At 47.2% G+C, this 19,297-nt stretch overlaps 1 long non-coding RNA gene across 1 annotated transcript; it reads right to left on the bottom strand.

Annotated features, from left to right (window-relative positions):
- Positions 1-201: 201 nt before the first annotated feature.
- On the bottom strand, positions 202-2,941 carry LOC147249142 (uncharacterized). Its single transcript, XR_015119509.1, has 3 exons — positions 2,657-2,941; positions 2,512-2,564; positions 202-2,367 (listed from the first exon to the last, which is right to left on the bottom strand). It is a non-coding gene; the product is annotated as an uncharacterized LOC147249142 (long non-coding RNA).
- Between the last annotated feature and the right edge of the window lie 16,356 nt (positions 2,942-19,297).

The raw sequence follows: 19,297 nt of genomic DNA, 5'->3' as shown, positions 1-19,297 counted from the left end.
ATTAGTCAAGATGTGTGGTGGAATCCGCATGTCCACACTGAGCAGCAGGGGGAGGAGAGGGGAGGAGGTACAGACACGCACAGCGATGAGCACACACAGGAGGGAGAGAGATGAGAGAGGACTGGCACTACAGATGAACGGTGACAAAATGCCATAAGCAGTTCAAAAACATAGTGTAGATTGTGCAAGGAGAAAATCTCATATCGAACAGGCTCCACAAACAACATGAGAACTGTTTAAAAAGGGTATTTGCACTTGCTAGCAAATATTAAGTTTACTATTAATAAGTTGGGCTAACTGAATACGTGGTAGGCTTGTACAGGATCAGAAGTCTAGAAACAGCTGCCAGAGCTGGTGGTCAGCAATCAATAAGGATACAAGACAGAGCTTTGGTGTTGGTACCTTGTATTGCAAGTGAATTGAGTAGCAAAAATATTTACAGTAATAAATAAGGAGGAAAAAGGAAAAAAATAGAAAAACACAAAATATACACAGGACTGCAGTTATAATAACTAGTTCGAATATGTTAGGTAAGTGCACTTGGTTATGGTTCAATTTGGTTCAGGTTCACACACAACAGCATACATCAAATCACAGCAAATTGAATAAATCCCCAGAAAGGTTCACACAGAATTTTCCCAACTGCCACAATAATCCACTAGGGTTTAAGTGAGAGTTCATGAAGAATTGTCCGTTATGTTTCGTCCAAAGGAAAGTGGGATGAGTGGAGAGATGGTAGTATAATGAGAGTCGTGTTGGGGTGCAGGCTGTGACAGCCTCCTACCAGACCAGTAGGACTGCAATGCTGTGGTGCTGCAAAGGTCCTTTGCGGGATAAAGCCCTTTTGTGAACCTTCTCCACAGTGAACTTTACAGGCCATGTGTCCAGGTTGATGGATGTTTCAGGTGAAGAATCTTCCTCAATATCAAGAGGTACCTCGAGTTGCTGCCGTGTTCTTGACCTCGAGACTGGACTGGCCTCAATAGATGACTTTTCATCGACAGGGAGGAAACCACGAGGTAAGGTGAGATCTCTGTGAAGTGTACGTTTAGGACCATCATAACATTCTGGCTTCACTGTATAGACTGGTAGATCTCCAGCTTGATCCACTACAACGTGGACATCCTGCTCCCACTTATCACTAAGCTTGTGTTTACCTCTCAGCCAAACACTGCGCACAAGCACTCAGTCTCCTGGCTCCAACTTTGAGGAAATAACTCTTTGATCAAAGCCAACTTTGTTCTTCTCGGAGGCTTTGGTGGCATTCTTTGAGGCGATGTTATAGCTTTCTTTCAGCGGGGACTTTAGACTTTGGACATACTGCGAATGAGGTTAGTGTTTTTCGCCATTCAATAGCAGAGCGAAAGCCAAGTCAACCGGGAGACGAGGAGAACGTTACATGTTCATCCATCAGTGCAATTTGAAGAAATAAGACCTTAGTGAAGGTGCCTGTCTGTCTATGGCAACTGTTGCTGCTGCAATGTGCACAGCACCATCCAGTACAACACCACAACCACCTAAACTTACAACCCAGAGCTCTGTGAGCTAGTTTTTGCCAAAGGCTAAGACCCCAGCAAGACAGAACACAATTGAGGCACTTGCTAAATGGTTGCATGTGATTTTCAGCCATTTTCAGTCGTGGATGACAAAGGATTCAGAGGCTACACTCATGCTCTCATTCTATTATATGCACTTCCAAGCAGGCAAAGACCAAAAAAATCACCCTAGGCCTATATGACAGAGAATATGCTTCACTCCAAGAAAGGGTCAAAAAAAGTCACTGCCGTTTGTTTCAACGACTGACTGCTGGACATTCTGAACCATCACATCCTGCATGTCAGTTATAACACTGTTGAAAATTACAAAATGGTGTCATGTCTGCTGAATTGTTTTGAGTTCAGTGCCAGACACACTACTGAGAACTGAGTGGAGGATATGCTCAAAGTGGCAAAAGAGGGGAATGTGGAAAACAAAGAGGCTGGCTCTGTTAGTGACAATGCAACTAATACAACCAAAGAAATTTGAAATCTGAAATGGACCCACCACCCATGCCTTGCACACATTATCAATCTGTTTGTAAGAGATGTTCTGAAGGGCATGGATGAAGGCCACTGTGGACAAAGTGAAGGTGGTACTGGAATCCTTCCACAGGAGTACATCAGCCACAGAGAAGCTCAAATCTACTCAACAGCAGATGTGCATACCTGAGCTGAGTCTCAAACAAGAGTGTGTCACTAGGTGGAACTCCACCTCTCACATGCTAAAATAGATTCTGTAGTCCAAGGAGGCAGTCATCTCTACCCTGACTAATATCAATGCACCTGTCAATCCTCTGAGCTCCGGGGAACGGGCCATTTGAGAAGATCACTGTGGAGATAAGTGCAGACAGGTACAGTGTACAGATGTTAGTATCATCATCATCATCATCATCATCATCAATATTTTTATTTGTTACATTCCGAGTATGAAAATTTATATTGATTTATAAATTGCATCATGTAGCAAACCTACAAGTCTGGTCACTTCTCTGCTGTTTTGTTAAACCTTCTCCCAGTCGTGTGCATCTGTTTTGAACAAAGCCTTTGATAATCAATCAGTGGATTGATGGATTATCATATACATATTACAATGTATGTATTGGAGATTACAGGTTTACCGACACGTTTGTGTTGCCAACTTGCAGTGCCACAGAGGCAAGAGGAGAGCTGTGACTCCAGGTTCCGGACTTTGATCAGCAGGTTTGGTTTTCATCTAATATGTGGAAGAAGCCTCCACTCTCCATGTAACAAGCTTCAAGTCAATTTTCTAACGGCACAATTAGTCCCAAACTGTTTAATGACGGTAAAAATTAAACATTAGGTAAACATCCCATATAGTTTTCTCTTCAAACTTTTCTCCTCTATGCTACTCTGATCAGAGCGGCATCCCTAGCAACAGTGTGTTATACTTGACAATGTGTTAGGGATCCTCCCTCCCATGCTCTCCATGGCCCTCCTCAGGCTGATTCCAGCACAGGTGCTGCCTATCAGCAATCAGCCATGCCTATCAGCAATCAGCCATGCCTGCAGGCAATCGCTGGGCCAGCTATAAAAGGAATCCAGGACCTTCAACCCGGGCTTGATCGTACTGACCCCACGTTGTAACTTTGCCGACAAGCTCCATTGCTTTCCTCGCAGTTTACTATTTCATTGTTCGCTTGCTTCTAGCCATTCATTTGTCACTCATCCCGTTTGACTTTGTTTTTTTTTTTCCAAGATTCCCCTGGCTCCAAGCTGCCTCTGAGAACCCCTCCGTGATTTCCTCCGCGTCTCTCGTCTGCCTCCTCGACTCCTCGACCCTCCACGACTCCACGCCATACTCCTGGACCATTCCCTATCCTCGACCCTCGCCTTCACCCCCATCTCTGTCTCCTGGACAAATCCCAACTCCCTGCCTTTGCCTTCCCTCCTCTGGACCCTCGTGCCCTCTGTCCCTAGCGGTAGGGTTCCCTTTCCCACGGACTGGTTTGTACATGCACACGCAACATTTCACAACGCCCACCCATGCATACACATAGTTAAATTACACATCTCACCTAACACAGCTACACACCACATTCCCCCCATTTTTTAGGTCCCTAAATTAGTGTAGATTTTGTTCCTTCCCCTTTTTTCTTCCATCCAATAAACAGCCTTCAGGTGGTTTAATCTGGCTCCCTGTGTTCTGTCTGTCTGTGGTTGTGCTACCTGGGTCCAGACCCGTTTTGGGTCGCCTTATTCTGAGCGTAACAGAACGATCAAACCATGACGGATTCTAGCCAACCCAGACAGGCGGGCACCCCTACCCCCACCGGTCCCCTGACTCCCCAAGTTCTCCAAGCTAGGCTTGATGACCAGGCCACCCAACTATCTGCGCTCCACACTCAGCTCAATACAGCTTTCGGCCAAGTCACTTCGGAGATTTCCACTCTCCAAAACTCCTCCCATTCCACAACTTCTACCCTGGCGGCCATTACCCGCCAGCTTGCTTCCTTAACTGAGGCTGTCTCTCGGCTTGGTGGTCTTTCCGCACCAGGAACTCAGTGCTCCCCCGCGCCTCAGCCCAATCCTCCCGCCGTTTTGACTCATTCTCATCCCGACCACGGAACAGAGCCCAAACTCCCCTCTCCCAAAAGCTTTGATGGAAATTTCGATCACTGCAAGGGTTTTCTGGGACAATGTCAACTCCTGTTCACCCACCAGCCCTCCCGTTATGGGTCAGATGCAGCCCGCATTGCTTTGATTATGTCCCTGCTCTCAGATGAAGCCCTCAGCTGGGCAATTGCAGCCACTGGCCAAGATGCCTCACTCGCCAGCAACTATGAGGTTTCTCCAGGAATTCAAGCTGGTTTTTGATCACCCTGCAGAGGGGGCGGACACAGCCAGCCGTCTCCACACCCTCCAGCAGGGGGCACGCTCCGTCGCAGATTATACCCTGGACTTTCGCGTGATTGCTGCTGACAGCGGGTGGGGTGATCTTGCTCTCAGGAGTGCTTACCGGAGAGGCCTGAGTGACTCTATCAAGGATCTGATCGTAGGTAGAGAACCTCCAGCCACCCTCAACGCACTGGTTACGCTGGCTCTCCAGATGGATGCACGTCTGAAGGAACAACGCGAGGAGCGTGCGCAATGCCAGGGAGTGACCTCCAGACCCAACTCCACCCGTGTGCCCTCTAACCCCCTCGTCTACAGCAACACGTCTCTGCCCGACCGTGCCTCCACTCTCTCCACAACGCCATCATCTGGGAGAGTGGGTGACGAACCCATGGAGGTGGGCTGGTCACGTCTCCTACCTGAAGAGAGGGAGCAAAGGATGCACGATAGACTCTGTCTCTACTGCGGGAAGACCGACCACTTCATCAGAGCCTGTCCTGTTCGCCAAAAAGACCCGGCTCACTAGCGAAGGGGGTCCTAGTGAGCCAATCCACCCTTCCCCAACCCAAGGATCACAACCATCTTTTCCCTGCCACTCTCTTGGGGCACAGAATCACTTTCAGTTAGTGTGCTGGTGGACTCGGGGGCGGACGAGTGTTTGATTGATAGATCTTTAGCCCAGCAACCACCTTCACCGTCCAAGCTCTAGATGGCCATTCCCTTGGTAGAGTTACCCATAGCACCATTCCCCTCAAACTTACACTCTCAGGTAATCATGTAGAGACTGCAATGAGAGACACAATCCTCACATTTCCTGGTCTACTGGGTGGATTTTGGGCTGGAGTGTTGCTTGTCATGCCAATTGTCTTCGCTCTGCTCCGTCTCCGTTCAGTAGTCCCAGGGCCGTCGTCTCTCCTCCAGACCTCACTGGAGTTCCCCTTGTCTACCATGACCTCGCTTCAGTTTTTAGTAAGGACAAGGCCCTTTCACTTCCCCCTCACCGTCCCTATGATTGCACCATAGACCTCCTTCCTGGGGCTTCACCTCCTGTTGGCCGTCTGTATAACCTCTCTGTCCCAGAGAAGGAGGCTATGAGCAATTATATCACTGAGTCCCTCGCCTCAGGTATCATAAAGCCATTGTCTTCCGCAGTAGGTGCGGGTTTCTTCTTTGTCTCTAAGAAGGATGGTGGCCTGAGGCCTTGTATAGATTACCACCAGCTTAACGCGATCACAGTGAAGAATAAGTATCCCCTCCCCCTAGTAAGTTCCATGTTTGAGCCCCTAACCCACGCCACTGTGTTCACCAAGCTAGACCTCCGCAACGCATACCACTTGGTACGCATACGAGAAGGAGACGAGTGGAAGACGGCTTTTAACACCCACCTCAGCCACTTCGAGTATCGAGTCATGCCCTTCGGACTAACGAATGCCCCAGCCGTCTTCCAGGCTTTAGTCAACGACGTCCTCCGGGATATGTTGAACACATTTGTGGTGGTCTACTTGGACGATATATTAGTGTTCTCAAGGACATTGGAGGAGCACCAACAACATGTCCGCCTGGTCCTCCAGAGGCTGCTGGAGAACAGGCTATTCGTGAAAGTGGAGAAGTGTGTGTTCCACGCCACGTCTGTGGATTTTCTGGGCCATGTTGTGGAGAGGGGACATGTTCGAGCCAACCCCAAGAAGATTCAGGCGGTGGAGAATTGGCCAACACCTACGGATAGGACCCAGCTCTGACGCTTCTTGGGGTTCGCGAATTTCTATCGGCGGTTTGTTCAGGGGTTCAGTCGGGTCGCTGCCCCTCTCACCGCACTCACCTCCACCCTCCGCCCCTTCTCTTGGTCTCCAGATGCAGAGGCAGCATTCACAGCCTTGAAGGCCCTGTTCACCAAGTCACCAGTGCTCTCTCATCCAGATCCATCTCGACAGTTCATTATGGAGGTGGTGCGTCGGACACAGGGATCAGAGCTGTGCTTTCCCAGCGATCTGAGGAGGATCAGAAGATCCATCCCTGCGCTTACCTCTCCCGACGGTTCTCACCAGCGGAACGGAACTACAATGTCAGCAATCGAGAGCTACTAGCCATCCACACGGCACTGGAGGAGTGGAGGCATTGGTTGGAGGGGGGCGAAGGAACCATTTGTGTTTTGGTCAGACCATAAGAACTTGACCTATGTGAGGACGGCCAAGAGACTCAATCCCCGGCAGGCACGTTGGGCCCTCTTTTTCAGTCGTTTTGATTTTGTCCTCACCTTCTGCCCAGGCGCCAAGAACATGAGGGCGGACACTCTCTCGCCTAGACCCTGAGGGGTCCTTCAAGGCCCCTGAAAACCTATCCTTCCGCCGGCTCAGGTGGTTGGAGTGGTTACCTGGGGTATTGAAACGCTGGTAAGAACGGCTCAGCGTACTCAGCCTGACCCAGGTAACGGGCCCCGCAAACGCTTGTTTGTAGCATCCACTGTCCGATCCCAGGTGCTGCAGTGGGGCCACTCCAGCCGGTTCGTCTGTCACCCTGGTGCTCGCCGTACGGCAGCCTTCATCCGCAGGCGTTTCTGGTGGCCCTCTCTGGAAACGGACACTAGGGAGTTTGTGGCGGCCTGTGACATCTGCTCCCGCAGTAAGGCTTCCCACCAACCTCCAGCAGGGCTCCTGTGTTCCCTCCCGGTCCCCAGTCGGCCTTGGTCTCATGTGGGAATGGATTTTGTTACTGGACTCCCGACATCCCAAGGTAATGATACCATCCTCACCATTGTTGACCGCTTCAGTAAAGCGGTTCACCTTGTTGCCCTTCCCAAGCTCCCGACCGCAGCAGAGACCGCTGATCTGCTAGTTACCCACGTTGTTCGCCTCCATGGGATCCCACAGGACATAGTTTCTGACCGTGGCCCCCAATTCCCTGCAAGGGTGTGGCAGGCCTTCTGCAGAGGTATTGGGGCCACGGCCAGCCTCTCTTCTGGATACCATCCACAAACTGATGGGCAGACGGCACGGGCTAACCAAGTCTTGGAAGCGGCTGTTCGTTGCGCCACCACCAGCAACCCCGCCTCCTGGAGCAAGTTGCTACCGTGGGTTGAGTATGCCATCAACACCCTAGAAAGCTCAGCCACTGGTCTGTCACCCTTCGAATGTTCCCTTGGCTACCAGCCCCCACTGTTCCCTAGTCAGGAGTTGGAGGTGGCAGTCCCTAGCACACAAGCTCATCTTCGTCGATGCCGGCAGGTCTGGAAGGCTGCCCAGAGTGCCATGTTGCAGGCCAACAAGCGGTCCCAATGTTCAGCTGACCGCCATAGACGACCAGCTCCTTCTTACAGGCCCGGTCAGAAGGTATACCTATTGGCTCGCGACCTGCCCCTTCCTGCTACATCCCAAAAGATGGGCCCCCGCTACGTTGGTCCCTATACGATCAACCGCGTCGTAAACCCCATGGTGGTACGTCTTCACCTTCCTGCTTCCTTGAAAGTTCACCCGGTGTTTCATGTTTCCCATGTCAAGCCCGCAGTGTCCAGTGCCCTGTCTCCCCCGACCCCTACTCCTCCACCTCCTAGGGTCCTGGATGGGGGTGACATGGTCTGGGAGGTGAACAAACTCCTTGATGTCCGGCGTCGTGGACGGGGCTACCAATACCTAGTGGACTGGGTGGGGTATGGACCCGAGGATTGCAGCTGGGTTCCACGCACGTACCTGGCGGACCCTGCCCTCCTGGAAGAGTTCTACCGGACTCACCCTGGTGCCATGGGACGGTCGCCCGGTGTCTCCCGTAGGAGGGGGGGGTCCTGTTAGGGATCCTCCCTCCCATGCTCTCCATGGCCCTCCTCAGGCTGATTCCAGCACAGGTGCTGCCTATCAGCAATCAGCCATGCCTGCAGGCAATCGCTGGGCCAGCTATAAAAGGAATCCAGGACCTTCAACCCGGGCTTGATCATACTGACCCCACGTGGTAACTTTGCTGACAAGCTCCCTTGCTTTCCTCACAGTTTACTATTTCATTGTTTGCTTGCTTCTAGCCATTTGTTTGTCACTCATCCCGTTTGACTTTGTTTTTTTTTCCAAGATTCCCCCTGGCTCCAAGCTGCCTCTGAGAACCCCTCCGTGATTTCCTCCACGTCTCTCGTCTACCTCCTCGACCCTCCACGACTCCACGCCATACTCCTGGACCATTCCCTATCCTCGACCCTCGCCTTCACCCCCATCCGTCTCCTGGACAAATCCCAACTCCCTGCCTTTGCCTTCCCTCCTCTGGACCCTCGTGCCCTCTGTCCCTAGCGGTAGGGTTCCCTTTCCCACGGACTGGTTTGTACATGCACACGCAACATTTCACAACGCCCACCCATGCATACACATAGTTAAATTACACATCTCACCTAACACAGCTACACACCACATTCCCCCCATTTTTTAGGTCCCTAAATTAGTGTAGATTTTGTTCCTTCCCCTTTTTTCTTCCATCCAATAAACAGCCTTCAGGTGGTTTAATCTGGCTCCCTGTGTTCTGTCTGTCTGTGGTTGTGCTACCTGGGTCCAGACCCGTTTTGGGTCACCTTATTCTGAGCGTAACACAATGGTCTGTATACAGAAATAACAGACCATAGAATGTGGTGATTGACCAATCAGTGTGCAGCATTTAATAGAGCCATGTAATAGGGTTTATATCCTGCTGCATTTAGTATTCTTTAAGACTCTCATAACTGATAAGTTAAAAGGGAGGTCAAAGGGGTTTATTTGACAAAAATAATCAGTTGAAATCTATTGCAAATGTTACCCATTACAAAGAGCTACTAAATACTTGTAAATTAAGCAACAAATATACACCTGTGTCTAAATTTCTTTGCCTTATTTACTACTTATCATGGGGCTGCACGGTGGTGCAGTGGTTAGCACTGTGGCCTCACAGCAAGAAGGTTCTGGGTTCGAGTCCCGGCTCGGGCACGGGATCTTTCTGTGTGGAGTTTGCATGTTCTCCCCGTGTCTGCGTGGGTTCTCTCCGGGTACTCCGGCTTCCTCCCACAGTCCAAAAACATGCAATTGGGGACTAGGCTGATTGAATACTCTAAATTGACCGTTGGTATGAATGTGAGTGTGAATTGTTGTTCGTCTCTCTATGTTGGCCCTGCGATGGACTGGCGACCTGTCCAGGGTGTACCCCGCCTCTCGGCCGTTGACGCTGGGATAGGCTCCAGCCCCCCCCCCCCCCCCCCCGCGACCCTTAATGTGTAGGAATAAGCGGAAGATGACGATGGATGGACTACTTATTATGATTGGACCCAAACCACTCACAACCCCCCCCCCCCCCCCAGGGCCACCATTGACAGCATCACCCTGTCCCCCTCCACTCACATCAGCGCCTTACAAAATAAACCAACAAATGACTGCAGTCAACCAGTCCTGTGCACACCCAAATTATCCAGGATAAAATCACAAAGGGCTGAGTTGGAGATTGAATTATACAAACAAGCAACACAAATGTCTAATGAAAAGTCTGCCACATATTTTATTTTTAACAGCAGGCAACAGAGTCTGTAACTCATTACTGATGTATAGAAAAAATGATCAGTAACTGCCACAATAATCTGATAATGGCGAATATTTCTCTCAGGTGTATTTATCCACCGCTCTAGAGGCTAAAAACAGACAGTTACTACATATCAAGAGCTTTAAAACCAGAACTGCAGCAGTGTATCAAAATGGATTTTTGCCTGTATGGAAGTCTTAATATAAAAAGAATATGTCAACTCTCTGTTGACCTCCTCCTTCCTTTCTCCCCTCCTTCTCCCCTCCTTCCATTCTCCCCTACTCCCACTCTCTCTTCCTTCCTTCCTTCCTCCATCAGGAGGGGTGGTGTTTGTTTTTCACACCAGAAGTATATAAAATAAAATGTATTAAATAAAGTGCTAATTAACTACAGCTGTTCAATAAAGTGCAAATGAATCATATGAATAGATCATTGCTGTTACAGGAACTTTAAATGCTGACCTGTGAGGTTCACGTGTAACAAAGGTGGTCACTTCCTAAGAGCTGCATTAACAACCTCTCTCACAAACATAAAACAAGACCAAATAATCTACTTGGGAGTTAATATTTACCCGTAGACTGTCCCTTCCAAGTGTCTGTACGGTTTTTAACATAGTACTTCACAGCATCCCAGGTCCTACCTTTAAGTGCCGTTGGAGAGGCACTGATACACTCAAGACACTGTGCTTCACCAGGAACCTTGCTAGTCTTAATGTAGTGCATCAGCTTCAGTTCGACAGCTTCAACTTCTTTCTTGCTCCACATCTTCATCTGTCGTCTTGATGAATCTAAAAATAAAAAAAAACACATGAAAGAGGCCATTCTGCATGAAACCTTGAGATACATTCATGGCTGAATAAATGATTCAAAAATTCATTTAATCCCATGGACTCCTGTAGTCAACTTTTACTTGTTTTTCGCCATTCATCTTTTTTTGCCTGAAATTAGGACCTTAAATGAAAGTGAAGCAGCTAGCCAATTAAACATGATTTAATAAATGGCTTCCCAGTGTACTTAAGAATAGTCAAACTGACACATGAAATGTAAACATATAAAAGAAACGTTTTTTAACCAGTGCACAGCCATCTTGTTGTTCGACAGCCTGACACATCATGACGTTGACTGCCTTTGCTGGCAGGCAGCAACAGACAGAGTCAGTAAAACAAAACTGTGGAGCGTTAGGGTTACAAAAGACATGGGGGAGGCTGCTACTTAATTATTCCTTAATTTAACGAGTTTTACAGTGTTGGAAATGTAGAAAAAACAGTTTAACTACCACTAAAAAGGAATCACACGGCTGCGGTGGCTAGTGATGCTAAAAAACAGAGACTCCTCTACTGACCGTGAAAAACGATATGTAAACGGGAATTACGTGGTGGATTATTACACTGTTGGGCTGTGTCCAGTTTCAGGGACCATGCACTCCTGACTACACATTTGGAGTGCGCCACGTCATCAAGCCGTGCGGAATGTGGAATTGATGTCGATATTGTGGGGGGTTTTTGTTTTGTTTTTTAAAAGAGCAAGCTTAAAAATCAGTAAATGAAAAAGTTAACACTTTTACTGCATAAGACAGAATAGTTTGTCTTAACGCAGCCACCCTTTGTCTGCCTAGGACGTGAATTTCTCTGTTGCATCCAAGGACATGTTTGTTGGGGAGCAAGTTCATGGATCGGAAATTTTTGTTTCCCCTCGATCAGCAATCTTACGGATCACCCAGGATTTGGGATTTTGACTTTGGACATGATGTAGCATCAGCTCACTCTTGTTGAGATGTCCGCCAAAGCGCAAGATGCAGATGTCGCGCCGGGAGAGAGCCAGCCAAGCCATGCTTTGATACTGTGTGTGCTGATCACAGAAAGCTACGGCAGTGATGGAACAGTTAAGACAGTTTTAACATTGGCTGTTACTGCGAGCTAACATCTTTGATCTAAGCCGCACGTGTGTCACACGGCCATTGAAAGTGAAAGTTTACAAACATCGCCAAACAGTCTTTGATCCAAAGTCACGTTGATTGTCTTTGAAAATGCAGGTTCACTAGTCTGCGCGAGTGATGGATGAAGGAAGATGAACATCTGGAGGTCACCAGCTCTATGGTGCCTGGACCAAAAAGGATGGAGAGAAGGAGAAGAAAGAGAAGGCAGATGCGAAGGAGGGAAAATGAAGTGAAGGAGGAGAAAGAGAAGGCAGATGTGGAAGAGGAAAAAGGATGGAGTGAAGGAGGAAGAGGAGGCAGATGAGGAGAAGGAAAAGGGATGGAGAGAAGGAGGAGGAAGAGGCAGATGTGGTACAGCTCTAGCCATGATGGGGCAAGAGCCACTGAAGAGGCTGGATGGGACCATGGGGGAGACACACAGTTTGGTTGTAAAATGGCATTTAGGCCAAAACTACCTGCATTCAACAGCTGGTAATTCGAGATTGGAACAAGTTAGAAACACACAGGGGTTTTTTTTACCTGGGAAGAGGAGACTCAGTTCTTTCATTTGAGGGGTTGAATGTGTATATAGTCGTCGTACATAATATATGGTGGGCCTGCAAATATAAGTCAAAAAGCTGAAAAATGGCTGGCAAGCTGCAGGTAGATTTTTTTGAAAATGCCTGGCAGTGAAAGAGTTAAAAGCACTCTGATATTACAAAAAATATGATTTGTGTATTAAGGGGTTTATTACACCCTCTGAAACAGGTTATTAGTGAAATACCTCTGCTTGGCTGTGATGAAGTTTGAGACTCCTCCTCCTCCTCCTCTGCTGTCCTCTTGTTGTGTTTCTTCATCATTTTCACAGGTCTAGTCCATTCAAGTAAACAAAGAGATGCAATGATTGAAAAGTTCAATTTAAGTACTGAAAGTACTGAGTTGGTATAGTTTTTCATGAGAAACAGAATACAGTGAAAGTGGAATTATTGTTGATATTTGTCTTTTATTTTAAAGGAGCAAAGCTTAAAAAAAATCAACAAATGAAAAATTTGAAAGCACTTTGATATTACAAAGAAATATGATTTGTGTATTAAGTGGTTTATTACACCCTCTGAAACAGGTTATTGGTGAAATACCTCTGCTTGGCTGTGATGAAGTTTAAGAGTCAAGGTCCTCCTCTGACCGCATCCTTTTCACCGTTCTTGATCTACCTGCACAGATTCACAGCCAAATTTTTTAAAAAGCTCCTTCAGCGGAGCACTGATCAGAGCACGGACGACCAGTCCCATGCACTATGAGAAAGCTGTGCACATTCAAGAAAGGATTATGTGAAAACAGGTTATTGTTAGAAGAATAGTCAAAATCAATATTCAGTCATCATCTACTCATTCTCGTGCTGATGAGAAATCCAGTGTCATTTTTTTAATCCTGAAAATGCTGGTACACTCCCGCGGCAAGAACATCCTGCAGCATTTATCCATATAACTGGTGGTGATGGTAACTCTCATGCTGATTTCTCATCAGCACAAGAGTGACTAGATAATGACTGAATATTGATTTCGGGTGATGGTAAATGGTCTATTTGTTTCGCGTTCTTCACAGCACTAGTGGACAGAGCACTTCACAGAGATCACATTCACCCATTCACACACTGATGGCGGAAAGGCTACACAAAGCGCTAACCAAGACCCATCAAGAGCAAGTGGGGTTAAGTGATCTATTCCTTCAAAATACCTCTGGTCAGCTGTGATGCAGCATGTGGTGAAGCATCACACTCTGCATCCTCTGTAGGTGTTCTCTCAGCCGGTCTGCTCCTTTTCACTGGTCTTTCACCTTCACTGGAAAAAAAAATAAAGAGTTGCAATGTTGGAAAAGCTTCACTCCTTCGAGGTGCCCAAAGCCTGAGTTGAGAACCACTGGTTGAGTGACTGTACCTGATGAGTTGGAGGTTGGACTCAACATCACATCTTTATCTTCATCTTCACTTCCAGAAAGAGAGCTGTCTTCAGGTACCTCCTCTGAATAAACACAGCAAAAAATGTTGTGAACTAGCATGACAAAGTAATGTGTACATGACACATTTAAACCACCGGTAATATTGTTGATGGACTCTGATGTTGTGACCCATAAAACCTGCTAGGCAGTCCTCATTTTTTCTCAAGTTCAGGACTTGTGACGTTGTTGCCATTTGTTTCCTTAATCGTGTTGATGTCAACATTTGAGGGTCCTCGCCCCACATTCACACGTGATTGCACGGATAGCATCAGATCCTCTGAGATGACTTCTTCTAAACAAATACACATTGTCATTCGGCACATCACATTTCCGCCGATAATTCATGAGCATCCTGATGGAGGACACCATGTATGGGCTGAGCAAGACGGGGAACCTTTTTGTCCTGTTTACATTTGATTTCCACACACTCAAAGTACTTGCAGAGCTTCTTTTCCAGGTCACTCAAGGCAAGGTCAAGATTACTGGCAAAGGAGTTTCTCAACATGAAGTCATTCAGGGACATCTATGGAGACTTCACCTTCTCTCCTACGATTAAAGACGATCACTTCACAGAGCATTAGTTTAGCAAGACTTAACCAGGTCCTCTTACTTGGTGCAGCTTCAAGATCAGATTGACACTTAGGCCTTGCTGCATCAATATAGTTGTGCAATCTTACAACATCTTCACAGTATGGATAAGAGTGACTCTCTGAGGTTCCTCAGTGCATGCAAAGACACCCACTCGTCCCATTTATTTTCTTTCAGGTTCCAGACTTTGCTGTTTGTCTCCTTTGGGACAGGCTGCCCAGCAGCACAAAGTGACTGCACTCTAGTTGTGTCTGGCTTTACAGTTTTGCCTTGCTTTGCCAGTTTGCATCTTTTCATGTGGCGCCACAGCGCCTTCCTTTTAAGGAATGCCTCACAGTATATGCAGTGCAAATACCCTTTCACATTCACTGGTTGACTGCTTTGCTGAGAGGGAACCATCACCCCTTTTCCCTTCTCCAGGACCTCAAAATCGTGGTGACAATTGCCTTTATTTCTAATTAAATTTAACTGCGTTTTTCTCTGTGCTGATCCTTTTGGATACCTAAACGCTCGTGCTACCTCCTTCATGTTGCTGTGTTTCTGTTCCAAGTGCCGTGCGATTTTCGCATAAGATTTAAAACAGTACATACAGTAATGCATACAGTAATGCCTCTTATTGTACACTCTGCTGCCATTGGTTTTCTTTTTCAGCATCAAAACTTTTACATCCTTGTCACTAGAGAATTCTGATAACTCACAGTCTGTTATGGAAGAGGACGATGTGTTATGTCTGAATTCAACACCCTTGGCACAACCTTTCTTCAAGCATTTACCATCCAAGTTTTTCGCTGAACTGTACTTTCTCTCAGATTTGAGCAGTTTGAGTTCTTCCTCCGATTCTTCTGTAGACCTAGGCACATACTCATCCTCACTTATTTCACTGCTTTCATCCTCAATTCCAAGCATTTTCTTTGTAAGCTAGAAAATAAAAAGACAGATGGGGCTCAATTACTAAATATTTAAAGAATATTTCACATTTACATCTTCCAGGTAAGCCTTTCCCATTAACAAAAACATAGTTCATAATTTTGTCATCAAAACTGAATTCAAAATACACAGGTTTGTCTGCAAATTTACAAACACACTCTCAGTTCTTGTCAGTGGAGGAACATCTGAGTCTGAAGGGCACTGGTCCATTTCCTGAAAGAGCAACCAAGAACATATTGTCGAATGCAATGACAAAATTATCAAGACAATTTATTTTGTCTCCATTAAGAGATTATCAATTATACCAGACTGGACAGCAGCCAAAAGATGACTTTAAAACCCCTCTCTCCCTTTTCTGATCAGTGTGCTGCACACATTACAGAGACCCCACTTCATTATGTTGGCTTTGCTTGTTTACATTTCACAGAAAATGTAAAAAAATATAGTAAGTGGCAAATAGAGAGATAGATAGATAGAGAGCTGAGAGATGGTGAAAGCCTGTTAAAGACATCTGTCTAATCTCCCTCCTCCTGATCATCTGACTTTTCAGGCGAGGTCTGGCCCTGTAACTGAGATCAGCACATGCAAAGTACTAGTCAGCCCTGGCATAATTAAAGGGACAGTGTGTAAATTATTTGGCTTTTTATTGGCAAAAATGAAACAATCACAACTTTAAATAAATATATAAATATAAATAATATTTTTGAAATATTTTTAAGTCTAACCACAATCGCGTTCAAGTGAAAGCTTTCTTGTAGCTTAGAATTGCAGGCCTCCATCTCACCTCACTGCTCTTCTCATTGACATGGAGCATGTCCAGTCTTTCATCTGGTTGATATCAGTGGTGCTAGTGATCATCTCCTCTTGGGGCAAATCCTCCTTGAGCTGCTGCAACAGACCAGAGGCTGCAGTCCCCTGCTTTTGCTGCTGCTGCTGCTGCTGCTTCTCCATTTGGTGGTCCACCTAGATGAAAGGTCAGGAAATGAGAATGAGAGGAGAAAATTATTTATAAAACCAGCACTGCACATGGCTTTTGAGGAATAATTTGTCCTGTTTGGTGTGTTTTGCTGTAATATATTTGTCTGAGGCTCTCAGTTTATGTTCTTATCTTTATTTTTTTACTAAGTTCATAAATTATATGATTAATAATAATTAAATCTGCTATTTAGCAGAAATAGCTGATAGATTACAAAGCTCAGGCAATTGAGTCTTCAGGATTTGCCACTGGATGACTGTGAGGTGTCTCCAGCTTGGAAAGAAAAACTGACAGATTTGATTGTGAAGTACAAGAGTGTGTTTTCTAGACACAACCTGGATTGCGGGAAAGCTACTGATTTTTGTCATCGTATTCGGCTGACCGATGACTGCCCCTTTCGACTGCCTTACCGCAGGCTTTCACCAGCACATTACCAGAAGTTGAGAGAGACACTGGATGAGATGGAGGAGAGGGACATAATCAGAAACTCTAGCAGTGAGTACGCTTCGCCTCTGATTTTGTGCTGGAAGAAAAATGGGGAGCTGAGACTCTGCACAGATTTTCGCTGGCTGAATGCCCGAACGGTCAAAAATGCCCACCCTCTGCCTCATCAGGCGGATGTTTTGGCAGCAATGTGAGGCAATGCCTTTTTCAGTACGCTAGATTTCACGTCAGGCTACTACAACGTGCCCCTTCACGAAGATGATAAGAAATTCAGTGCCCCTTGGTGCTCCAATTTGACCCCTGGACCAGGTAGGCTAGACTCCCTGTCGGCTGGTTGCAGTGGTGACGGGGTGGTCAGCGGGGCCAGTCTGGAAGTTGGCCCCCTGCAGGTCTGGCCCATTCCTCAGCCCATCTCATCGCCTCTCTGTCCCATCACATCACATCTCATGTGGCACTAGGCCTTGAGGGGCTGGACCCCCCAATTTTAATCACATCGTAGACATTTAGGGCTTGGGGGCCTGCATGAGGATGTACTGGGAGACTCTGCCGTCTGCAACTGGCGGGGCTCCCATGCCCTGGGTGCGTCCCCCAATTTGAACTACATTCTAGTCATCCACATCATCACATCTACATTCCCACGCACAACACGCACCCTGCACCTATGTTGGGATGTGGGGGGGGGGGGCAGCTGGGGCGGGGAGTGAGTCCAGTGCTGCTAACCCCGACCCGGACAGACCAGGTACACTCCACATATAATGCAGAGCCCCCCAGCTCTCCGGGCCTGGACGATCCCAAGGACGACACTCCCGTAGGCGGACTAGACACACCTCCCAGTGTGGAGGGCCCCCACGAGGAAACACCGGAGCTAAAAACTAAAAGACTAAAAGAAGGTAGAATATGAAAGAACAGAAATTACAATCATATTAAAATATCAGAATGACATAGAATATATATATATATATAAAATCAAAAAGTTTAAGAGCTAACAAAAAAGTAGAATAAAATAATTAAAAGATAAAAGCAACAATAAAATATTGTGATAGAATTAAAGGATAAAAGAGACTAAGTCAGTTAAAAGCTAAGCTAAAAAGGTGAGTCTTGAGCCTCCTTGTAAAAATATCAACAGTCTCTGCAGTCCTGATGTTCTCTGGCAGGCTGTTCCATAACTTTGGGGCATAATGGCTGAAAGCAGCCTCCCCGTGGGTTTTAGTTCTGACTCTTGTAACGATTAAAAGGCCGGTGCCAGAGGACCTCAGGGTCCGCGAAGGTTGATATGACAAAAGCAGTTCAGATAAATAAGATGGGCCAAGACCATTAAGACACTTAAAAACTACAAAAAGAACCTTAAAATCGATCCTGAAACACACGGGGAGCCAATGCAGCAATTTTAAAACCGGTGTAATGTGCTCCCGCCCTCTGGTCCTCGTCAGCACACGTGCTGCAGAATTCTGGAGTAATTGTAGATTATAGATGGTTGTTTTGGGAAGACCAGTGAGCAGGGCATTACAATAATCTAAACAACTGGAAATAAAAGCATGCATCAGCACCTCTGTGTTAGCCTGAGAGAGGAACGGGCAGACTCTGGCTAGTAGGATCGAGGGTTGGGGGGGTGGGGGGGGGGTTGCTCTGTACGGGGGCGGTGGGCCTGGTCATTGTGGTGGGATGTGGTTGCCCCACCTGGGTGTGGGGTGTAGGTGGTTGTCGGCCTCACCGCTGGCGGACCTCTTGGGCAGCTCTGGTTGGCTCTCGCGCCAGAGGGGCCCTATGCCCCTGGGCTCTGCTCATGCTGTGGGGGGGGGGGGGGGGGGGGCTGCTCGACGGGACCGGGGTCCTCTCTGCCCTGTCTCTCTGTGGGTTGCTTCCGGGTGGGTGTTGCTGCTCCTATGCTTTCCTACGGGTTCTGGCATGGGTTGGGCCTGTGGCTGTTTCCTGGGGGGAGGGGTGGCCTGGGGCTCCCCATGTCCTGGGGGTTTCTGGGTGCTCTGGTGGCCTGGTCCTGACCTGCCTGCTATCCTGGACTGGGGGTGTGATGTCCTGGCCCCCCCACATCAAATACAGCCAGCAATGCACAGCATCCAAGACAAACCGTAGCACACACACATACACGCATGCGGCGCACAACTGACCCATAATCACACACTCAGACATTTATCTAAAAATTATATTAAACCAAATGGTAACCCTGCACTGGAAATTCTGCAACCAATGTTTTTTCCTTTTTTTTCCCTTTTCTCCTCTCTGTTGTTGTTGTTACTTTTTCTTTGTTTGTTTGTTTGGTTTTTGTTTTTTCTGCTATTGTTGTTGTTGTTTTTGTCCCCCCCCCTTGTCTTCCCTATCCTGTCCCTGTTCTCTCTTTCAATCCACTCCTGAGCCTCAGTCCGGTAGCTTTATCAATGAACCAACACCATTCCTAATAAAATTAAGCATAAATGGCAATAAGAGGAGTTTATCAGATTCCTCCTATGCAGAGTAAAACTGCTTCAGTACAACAAGGCACCAGGAAAATTGATGCTGCTTGCCCCAGCTGCTGAACAGGACAGGTTAAAAAAAA

The sequence above is a fragment of the Aulostomus chinensis genome, chromosome 15 (genome assembly GCF_037954235.1).
Source record: "Aulostomus chinensis isolate RoL2024-O1b breed Wild chromosome 15, RoL_Achi_v1.0, whole genome shotgun sequence".
Classification (NCBI taxonomy): domain Eukaryota; kingdom Metazoa; phylum Chordata; class Actinopteri; order Syngnathiformes; family Aulostomidae; genus Aulostomus; species Aulostomus chinensis.
Note: the sequence above shows the minus strand (reverse complement) of the source record. Positions and strands in the feature narration are given on the sequence as shown.